Here is a 10,732-nt window from a genome sequence, read left to right as displayed (position 1 = left end):
ACAGCACCAATTTCGATTATATGTGGACGTGTTTACTAATGACAACAAATAATAGGACGGTTAAAAAAATATGACGATTACCCATTACGTTCATAGAGTTGTAAGTAAATGAGACTGGGCTAAATTGTGGGTCTGAGAACTTTCCTCAAGCCAGGAACAGCTGGTCTACAGTTCAAATATCAGCGCATTTTGCTAAAGGTAAACGAAGATCCTATTTAGAAATCAGATTGGCCAGTGGTATCGAGTATGTGCTCTATGCTCATATTTAAGTTGCGAATACTTAATAGTAGGCTTACCTTGGACATGGTTGTCTATCTTAGTGAGACCAGCAATGTCAAAGTGAGGTTAAGTCAAAAGCGAAAGAAAAGAGAACCTGCCGTCCCCGTCCTTACATACGGTGGCGCGCCAAAAATAACGCTATTTCAACTTGATGCGCTTGGTGCACTTTGGTGTCTGACCTATCAGGAGTGCCTCGGTCCTTTCACCTGGTCGCGCAGCGCATCTCCCAATGTGTTTAACCTGTTTGGTGTCTGTCCTTTCAGGAGTGCCTCGGTCCTTTCACCTGATCGCGCAGCGCACCTCCCAATGTGTTTAACCTGTTTGGTGTCTGTCCTTTCAGGAGTGCCTCGGTCCTTTCACCTGATCGCGCAGCGCACCTCCCAGTTGAACCTGTTGCGCGCCGACGCGCGGCTGGCGCACAAGCAAAATGATCGAGCAGAAGACGAAAGTCGCAGCTCCGTCTGTATCTGTGCATTTCTATGACATTGAAATGCAGGAGCATATAGGGATTCCCAGATGGCACAGAGGGAGATTACTGCGACAATTGTAGCTACAAACGTTTGTGTGGTTTACTAACGTTCTTAGCATTCGTAGGCTTTTAGTGTACATATTATATGGAAACTGAAATCAATGAGCCATTGTATGCATTTTCTCAGCAGTCTCGTGTTCTTGGCTGCTATAAATTCTGAAAACCACAAGATGTCACTGTTGTCTGTCTTTGGGGCTTTTAACACCTGACACCTGTCTCATACCCAGATTGTATCTACAGTATATATACTGTATTATTATTTTTTTTATCTATATATGATGATTACATCTACATCTGGTATATATATGCATCTCCAGTGTCCAAACTAAGATCTTATCGCTGTGTTCAGCTCAAAAAACACAAAAAATAAGATAGAAATGAATAGAAAATGGTAAACATCTGTGAAGCTGCATTATTGTGTTGGCTTGATTTTCAAAATCTCGCTGTTTGGAACAGTTGCATGCAAATACATACCTCCACCCATAGTTTTGTATGTGGATTGACAACACAGATGCATTTTCACTTGTGTTCAATGTGGTCACAATGCGTCCCTGACCTCCTCAAGAGGTGGTTTGGGCCGATCAGATCACAATCCCTCCTCAATGCGTCTTCAGTTTGTTTACACCGGTACGTGCATGCTGTCAAGCACTATCGATGGCAATCCAATCACCCACAACGCATTTTTATGCCAGGTGTAAACAGTCCCTCTGATGTTTCAAAATCCTCAGATCTTTTTTCAGCACAATAATGACTAAGCCTCAAAAGCTTCACAAGCCTCAGACCAGGAGGAGAAGAAGCTTGGGCCAGTAAACTATAGAATTAGGTGGATCTTAAGCCATTCTTTGGAAGTCTTCCTCAGTAGCCTTTGGCTGGGGTGGGGGCGACGACTCTGTGGCCATAGGACCTAAATCACACACTTATACATATACCCCAGTAAAGTAATAAAGTAATAATACTTTTTACTGTTGAGGTAGTAGTGAGGGGGTCTAAATACAGTCCTATAGGTAATCCGCTCACTGTTCACTATACGGTAAATGGTGACATGGTATACTTTATTTGTTTTTCTGTGTATTATTTGCTGTGAGGACTTTAGCTGATTCTGACAGGAAAAGGGAACTTTTAAGTTTTCTAATAAAAAGCACACCTGAAGAAGCAGACAGGAAGTGCATGTGTGGGACACCTGAGATAGATTTTAAAATTAAGAACATTATAACATCATCCACAGGCACACGTTACAACACTTCACGAGAAGACAGCTGAGAAACCTACAAGTCCATATGATGACTTCAAAAACTGCTTTCTCTTGCTGGAAATATCTTCAATTGTCTTCAAAGCTGAAAGTGGGAAGAACAGAACATAACAGTGCAGTGCACCTTATGCCTCCCCGCGGTGAATATACTCTCGTTATTCAAGGACTCCATGTCAAATTGAATGAAGCATTTACAGGTAAGACCAACACTGCTAACGTCTACACAGACATCCAGTTAGCCAAGGTTAAAGTTGGTTAGCTAACCTGTTAGTATTGCTTGCCCACTAACGTAATGAAAAAGGGGGACTGTGATAACTGGGATGATCGTGTGTGGATAAAACACAAGCCTCTGACCGAAATATATTCTTGGCAGTTTAATTAAAGTTTCAGCGTGAAGTGTGAGTTAACATCTATTTATTAACAAAGCAAGTTTGGCAACATATAAGTTAAATGCGCACCGTTACCACGACTATCACTTAAACAACATTCAAACAGCATTTGTAAACTATACTACTATGCGACACTACTGTAGGTCCACCCTATAATTTATTCTTAAGACTTTGTTTCCTCATTTTCTTTTTTAAGGTTGCATTTGCTGTTGGCTTACCAAATACGCTTAAGTAAAAGCCATCTTATTGATTTCTCATTTCCGTTGTCTTCATTTGCACATTTGACATTGAGGCAACGGAAAGTAATCAAGTTACATTACTTTAATATTGTGATACTTGGATTAGGTTACTGAATACAATTTTTAACAGGTAATTAGTAAATGTAATGGAATACATTTTTTAAAGTAAACCTCCCAACCTTGTGTCTCAATGACTCTTTGCAAGTCTTAGATTTAAAGTGGCATTATGCAGTAATTGTACATCAGGATCAGGATTAGGATAAGCAGTTTTACCTTAAAATAACAGCTTAAAAAAAATTGGGGCGCTACAATGACTTTTAATATGGAGAATCGCCTCCGTGCCATTGCCATACCAGGGTCCGTAGGCATATTACTGCTAAATGTAGGTTTGCCTGAAGCCGCCCGGTTTCTACTGTCTGCCGAACTAGTAAGTAGCTTATTTGCCGTCTTGCTTTGTCTTGTGTGTTGCACTTGCTTGATGTTTGACTGTGTTAGGACAGTTGTTGACTAACTAGTTTGTCATAATGTCAAAGTCAGCACATTTCAAGAGATTTCATTGGTTTTAGCTAGGGTGACCAGACGTCCTCTTTTACCCGGACATGTCCTCTTTTCGAGACCTAAAAAATGCGTCCGGCAGAGATTCCAAAAACGTCCGGGATTTTGCCTCGTCGGATATTTGTGTTTCTGTCTTTCACAAACTAGTTATTACCTCATTACAAGTTTTGGAAAGGGTATCTCCCTTACGTTCCACCTTCTTGCGCGAGCTCTGACTGTAGAGAGAACTGTCATTGGTCGACCGCCTTCCCAGTGTTGCCAGATAGGAAAATGATCCTCCAAATGCGATCATTTTGTGCCTTTGATACTGTGATGAATGAAGCGTCAATTACGTGATGGCTTGCATTTGGTTGGTGACGTGATTGAGGATGTGAGACACCGGGACAGAAATTATAAGAATGGCATGGTGCGTAACAAGTGGCGTATCTATCCCTAGATAGAGCTGGAGCTGTAGCCACCCCCCTCCCCAAAAAAGTTTCCTTAGCCCCCTCAAAAAAATTTATTATTTTTTTTTATTTGTATTTTGATATCGTCAAATTAAAACACCTAACAACCTATTTAGTGAACTTATTTTGTTTAATTTTTAGAGTTAGAATAAAATAGACTCGAGTAGCACAGGAATCCCGCCTGTTTGAGACTGTGGTGGCAAGTGCACGGCTCTGTTTGGTCGTGAGTGAGTGAGTGAGCCTCGCGAGCGTGCAGACAGACGGGGTTAACGTCTAGTAAAACAGACTTGGAGCGACTGTTCGACCCAAGCTGGTGAAAGCTGCCATAATCAGCTGCTGGATATAAAGGTATAGCACATGAAGTTTTAAATAGTAAAAGAAACGAAATGGTTAAATCACGAGTTAATTATAGATGTCGTGGCTCTCTTTTATCATGCCGGTTCATTGATCCTGTGGGTATGCTACCTCTACTATAACTAGCTGGTGAACTCTAGCCTACAACGTTTACCCTACTCACTTGAGCTGCAAATCCCTACCATGCTACAGTATAATTAGCACCTATCTCAGCAGATGTCTTCAATATGTTTATTGTTGTGCCATATTTAAATCTAAATTGGTTAATTTCTTCCTAAAACCCACTAGAGGACACTATTTAAAAGGATATTTTCAAAAATGTCTTATGGGGGAGCACGCCTCCAGACCCCCCTAGTTTTACTGGGTCACAGGAAAAATAATAGGTTTAATCTAGGGGCTTAGCACCCCCAAAAAGTGGGAACCTAGATTCGCCCCTGTGCGTAACCTCGCTGTTACATTACAATACGCCATTTCCAATCTGGCAACACTGAGCACCTTGCCGCCTCCACTAGTTGCATCGTTTACAATAGTACATGACATCTGCATGTAAAAAAGATGTCAAAACTTCGTCCCGGGGAGGGAGTGGGGTCATCTGCATGTGAAAAATATGTCCAAAAACTCCATGGAGGGGGAGGGGGCGGGGTCCGCGATGAAGTGTCCTCTTTTTCACAAACTCAAATCTGGTCACCCTATTTTAGCTGCTAGCATATCGTTAGCGATTAGCAATTGTTCCGTTATGCTACTTTAATACATGTATGATAATATAAGTGTCTCACTGACTCTGCAAGTCTTATATTGAATACATGAGTGAAAAGTTGAAATCCCCCCTTCTCACCGTGGCACCAACAGGGCGCTTAACCCATGTTGCTGTCAGGAAAAGACCCTAAACAGTTAGTTAGCAGACACCACCCAGCATGTAAGTGAACTGGACTTGTTCACGCCACGTCCGGCGGAGAGCAGACACCTTGACCAGGGTCTCTCTGACGTGGATTTTCAAACAAGTCTCTTTAATGAAAATCCAATCCAACAGGATGGCAGACAGGATTCTGGGATACACTTAGGATACCTGCAGTTTAGCTGAATTTTACTTCTGCCCAGCAACAAGACATTCCACATCCCCCAATTCCTTCTTATCTTGCACCTGCTCTCTCCAACAGACATTCTACAACCCCCAATTCCTTCTTGCCTTAGGTAAACATATACGTGAGGTATCTGGGTTAACATTCTTGACTCTGCTAATTGTCTTCCAAGTCCAATCTACATGGAGAACGCAGGGCACACAGCATTTTGGAACAAACCTTAAAACAAAAAGACATTCATGATAAAATATACTAATACTTTCTTTAACAGTTGCCCTCCAAGAGACTTGGTCTCCCCCACTACGATGGTTGGGTCCGTGCTCCCCCACGTCAATGGTTGGGTCCAATTGGAACTCATTGGACCAATTTATCCCAATGGGCTGCCTTATTTAAAGGGTGCCTCATTGCTTAATCGAAAGAAAGATTTGAAAAGCATCAGAGCATTGAGAAGGCATCAGAAGGAACTAGGGTTGCAGAATTCAGGGAATATTCAAAGTTGGAAACATTTTATACTAATTACAATTATACAAATTGTATTTACTTTGTCATATATGACAAAACAACATTTAGTTTTGTCATAAGCAGACATGCATGCAAACATTTCTAATACAAATAAAAAAAATGACATTTTTGACCATTCGTGAGTAGAACTTTAATGGATTCTTTCATTGAACAACAAAAACATGAATGTTGAATAAGATAAATGTATTCCCTATGACCCCCCCCCCCCTCAAAAAAAAAAGTCCCATTAGTAGTATATGTTATTTGCTTTATGTCCAACATGATTGACGTGCACTGTATTATTTTTATTGAATTATGACCCTTTGACTAGAATATAACTAGAATATAACTCTCTCTACCTTCCCTGTCGCCATCTGACGTTTCACAAAAACAGTTAAGTATTGATTAGTCTTGGCTTGGCAGGGGGTGAGAGAGGTGTCGGAAAGCCCTTTGTGTACCCACAGCAGACAAGACCTCTTGATGTAGGATCTGTAAGCGATGAGACCATTTGGGTCATTCTAATGTCCACACAATCAGCGAACATACACACACACACACACACACACACACACACACAATACTCTAGCCGACAAGTCATAAACCATCAAAACGGTATGGGTGAGCAAAGAATAGGAAAGCCCTTTGTTAAACACATGAGTACCCAAAGCATACGAGACCCCCCTCAAACCAAGGTCCCCCACTGTCTTTGAAACACGTTTTTTACCAACACAACATGACAAATGTAGACCTGTTTTTTCATTGAGGATACAAAAAAAAAAAAAAACAGGGCTACATTTTTTTTTTAGGGTGTGTGATTAATATAGTTTGTTTAATATAGCTCTGTAAGGGGTGAGAGAGGTGTCAAACCCTTGTGGGTCATTCTGATGTTCACACACTCAGCAACAACAGGGGGCTTTGACTATGGGATGGTTTAGTCCTATTTATACTATCATAGGGCCGTCAATAGACCTAAGCGTTTTGTTACATGTGTCATTTCTACATATTTACAAAATAAATGTATTTCACCCATACATGTTGTCATATTATGCTTTTAATAACCCGAATAATAGCGACTCTGCCATTTCTTTTTTACCGGTGGAATACAAATATAGTTAACCTATGTGCAAAAGATCAAAATAGCAGAATGTGTTATTAGATGTGTTATTTTAAATGCTATGTCTCTTGCGGAATATAGAGGGGCGTGGGCCCCATACCCTTACGCATACCTCCCCCCGATGACAATTTGCCACGTGTGAGGTCAGAGGTCGTGTCCAGATAAATAGCAGGGGCACAGGACCTCCATTTCACCCGCTAATTTTGAAAATCGACAGATCAACTTTTGAGACCTAGTGTCTGAATCGAAATGGCCTGCTTCATTCCTGAGGAACTGAAATTATTTTTTCATTTAACACCGTATTACAGTTTAGGTTGTATTATCTTTTTTATTTAGTTTGTCTCATGCTTTTGTCGTTTTTTCCGTTTTTGTAAAAAAATACAGGTAACTTTTATTTTTCATAGATGACGCTGAATTCTTTGGTCTGGACATTGGGTGGATATCTCACAGGGGTCGAAGAGCTTTGTAAGCCTGATTCTACTTTAATAGGTTTTTAACATGTTTGAAAAACATTTATTTATATATTTAACATTATGTGAACAACGACCATTTACGTGTCTTTCTTGGCTTTTTTCAGTGAACGGTGATATAATTACACAATGCAAACTAGTGGTGTTACAAGTTTCAACCCGTATTGTAAGTCTGTTTTTACTTTAAAACAAATTAATATGTTATTAAATAAACATTATAGCTATTGGATTTGTGATTAACTATGTATTTCGCTTCTAAGACCCTGTTGATGGTTCAGCCCCAACACAACCTTTTTACAGTTATAATAATGGCGGCCACACAAGTTCAGGTATTTCATAATCTTGTTTGTACAAATCTGCATTTTTTAAAAGGACCAATCCACATTTTTTTCTAACGTTTTTCTAATCATCTACAGCTATATCGGCATTAATTCAATTCACTGATTATTTGGATTCGCGAGATTCACCCCTGCAACAGCTGATATCCCCAGGACCACATAAGGCCGTCAGGAAACGTAAGCATCTGGAACCAAGTCACGCTACAAACTACTAAAATACCTGAGGTATTGGGTGATGTGTTTACAGGTAAGACTACATTAATACATCCCCGGTATCATACAGTCATGTAGAACATCATTTGACTTTTGGATGGTTTCATGTATAATCAGTGTGATGTAACGGTGTTAACCATGGTGTGTTTTTTGTGTTAATTTCAGACAAACATAGATCTGAAGAAACCTGAAGCAGTAGCGACAACGGGGGGCAGCAAGACCCTTTATTCGATCACGTCACCGAATGGACAGATACACAGATTTCATTGTGGTACCAGGCAGACTTCAACAGTGACTCGGGGATAGCCATGCCAGAGACCTCATTGTCAGCAGCAGCCGACGAACTACAACGCATTCAGGAACAATCACGTTTGGAAGAACCCAGGTTAGAGCTTGATGGAACTGCAAAAAAGCTATTCTACTGTTGTTCTGTATCATTTGTATCTTTAACATATATTGATGTTTCCTGCTCTGATTGGCTGTTGCGTGGTGGTTATTGTGTGAGCATAGAAATGCTCATATAGGGGACTGATGGACCTGGAAATATTGCTATTCTGTTGTTGTAAGACATTAACCCCTTATTTTGTATCTGCAACTCATTTTGGATGTGTACTCTGTCTGTTTCACTGAGACCTGAACAAGTGGCTTGTGAACCCCCCCCCCCCCCCCCCCCCCCAGATAGGCTCCTTCCTGCTACCCTTTGTGCCATGGTATCACCCCCTCCCCCCATAGGTGAACTCCTCACCCCACTGTCTCCCCCTTCCTCTCACTTATTAGGTGTGGTCATCCCCTCCCCTATTGTATTCTACCTGACTGAAATGTATAAATGCCAACACATTCTGCTATCAGGTAGGCCTTGCTCTGAGCACCAAGCTGAGAGGGGGTCTCCACGCCGAAATAAAACTCCAGAAACCTGACTTCAACTCTCCGGTCCCTTCTTCAACTTAAGCGTGCTTACAGCGATTCCATCAAGCTGGTTTCTAAACAAAGCGTGTTAAGTGTGTTTCCTAATGAGGTCTCGGATGGGACGGTTATAGCAATTAGACAGAGCGTGTGAAATCCCTGGAGGATGACATGCTTGGTCTCAGGGCTTTTATGAATACACAGTCGACTCGCCACAGCTATTCGCGAGGTGTTTAATGTGACTAAAGTGGATTGGTCTGCTTTAAGTGTTGTTTTGTTTGTTGTTTGTTATAATTACAGTGAGTGATGATGTCATATGGTTCAACAATGTTTTGCATTCCATTATCAATGCACGTGTTTCAGATATTGACTTGCTAGACAAAGACGGTGTTGCTTCAACCAGCGATGGTGCTGGCAAAGATTCACAAAGGGTGTTACAGATAGGGGGAGGAGCCCCAAGGTCTGAAAGTCATGGTGTTCATAACTTGGACAATGTCGCAATAGAAAAGTTTGTAAGAGAGGGCAGAGCATGTCACTTTGTGATGTCACCAAATATTGCAGGGATTGTAACAGACGTTATCACGTGAGTGTGGAAAACTCCAAACCGCATAGGTGTACTGCGATGTTTTGCCCCCATTGTAGACAGGTATTGGTACCCGACGCCAGCCATAACTGTAACATTAAGCCTATCAAACGGCAAAAGGCAGTCAACAAGTACATTTTCTTTCACCTAGAGACACGGTTTAAAAATGGAAAACACAGCGCTAATTTTGCATGTGCCATCACCTGTAACAGGGTGGAGTTTATAGCCGGGGGAAATGTTTGTGTTGACAAGATTTTAAAGTATTTTAGATATTCCAAGTTCATCGGGTACACCTGGATGCCTCGAAATGCCGCTGGCTTTAATAATATATTGCTTATGGAGCATTTTTCCAAAATAGGTGTCATGCCACAAATTATCAGGGTGGGGTGTAGGCTGATTTACATGTATGACGAAAGCTTTAAGCTTCGGTATGTAGACAGTTATTCGTTCATCCCTATGCGGCTGGCCAATACAACAGCCGCTTTTAATCTGGACACAGGCGAAAAAGGTTACTTCCCACACAGATTTAACACAAGCGCTAACAACAATTACATAGGACCATATCCCGACAAGTTTCACTATGGGTATGACACCATGTCAGACAAAGATATATATGAGTTTTTGATTTTCAAAAAGAGTTGTATGCATACGGTAGAAATTATGTCTTGCTGTGTGAAGCTTTTCTCAAGTATCGCCACGAGTTCATGGGGTGTACCGGTTTAGATCCCTTTATCCAGACCACATTAGCATCTTGTTGTATGGCCGTTTACAAGACTAAATTTGACACCGAGAGACGGTCTCTTTGGTGGTAGGACAAATGCTTACAAACTGTATCACAAAGCTAAAGATGGTGAAAAAATCTGATAAAAAAAATCTGATACGACTGTCTACCCACCGAAAGGTCTGCTTCACCGTGTCTTACCATATCGTTGCGGGGGTAAATTAATGTTCCCCCTATGTAGGACTTGTGCCGAGAATCAGATTACGCTTTGTAACCAAAACAATGTGGAAAGAGCACTTTCAAGTTGTTGGGTTAGCATCAAACTGCTAAAAGCTGTTGAGAAGGGTTATGTAGTTGCTATGATTGATGAAATATGGCATTTTCCACAGACTTCTGACTATCTTTTTTTCAAATTATGTAAAGACCTTTCTTCAATTCAAACAGGAAGCCAGCGGTTACCCTGCCCATGTGATGTCAGAGGCTGAGAAAAGGGTGTAAGTTGAAGATTATTTTGAGAAGGAAGGGATATAAGGGCAATAAGAGGCAGCTCACTCTGAAAAACAAATCAGATGTAAAGCGTTTCAAAGTTGTGTACAACAAACGTGTGATACTCACTGACTACTCAACACTACCTTACGGATACTGATTGGGGGTATGTTAAAATAGCGGGTTTGAGAGATGTTAACAGCTTTGATTTCAGACTTCAACATCCATTTTCATGTGTGATAAGTGGACCATCAAACTCTAGAAAAACATATTTTGTAAAAATG

Source organism: Clupea harengus, unplaced genomic scaffold, assembly GCF_900700415.2.
Source record: "Clupea harengus unplaced genomic scaffold, Ch_v2.0.2, whole genome shotgun sequence".
NCBI lineage: Eukaryota > Metazoa > Chordata > Actinopteri > Clupeiformes > Clupeidae > Clupea > Clupea harengus.
Note: the sequence above shows the minus strand (reverse complement) of the source record.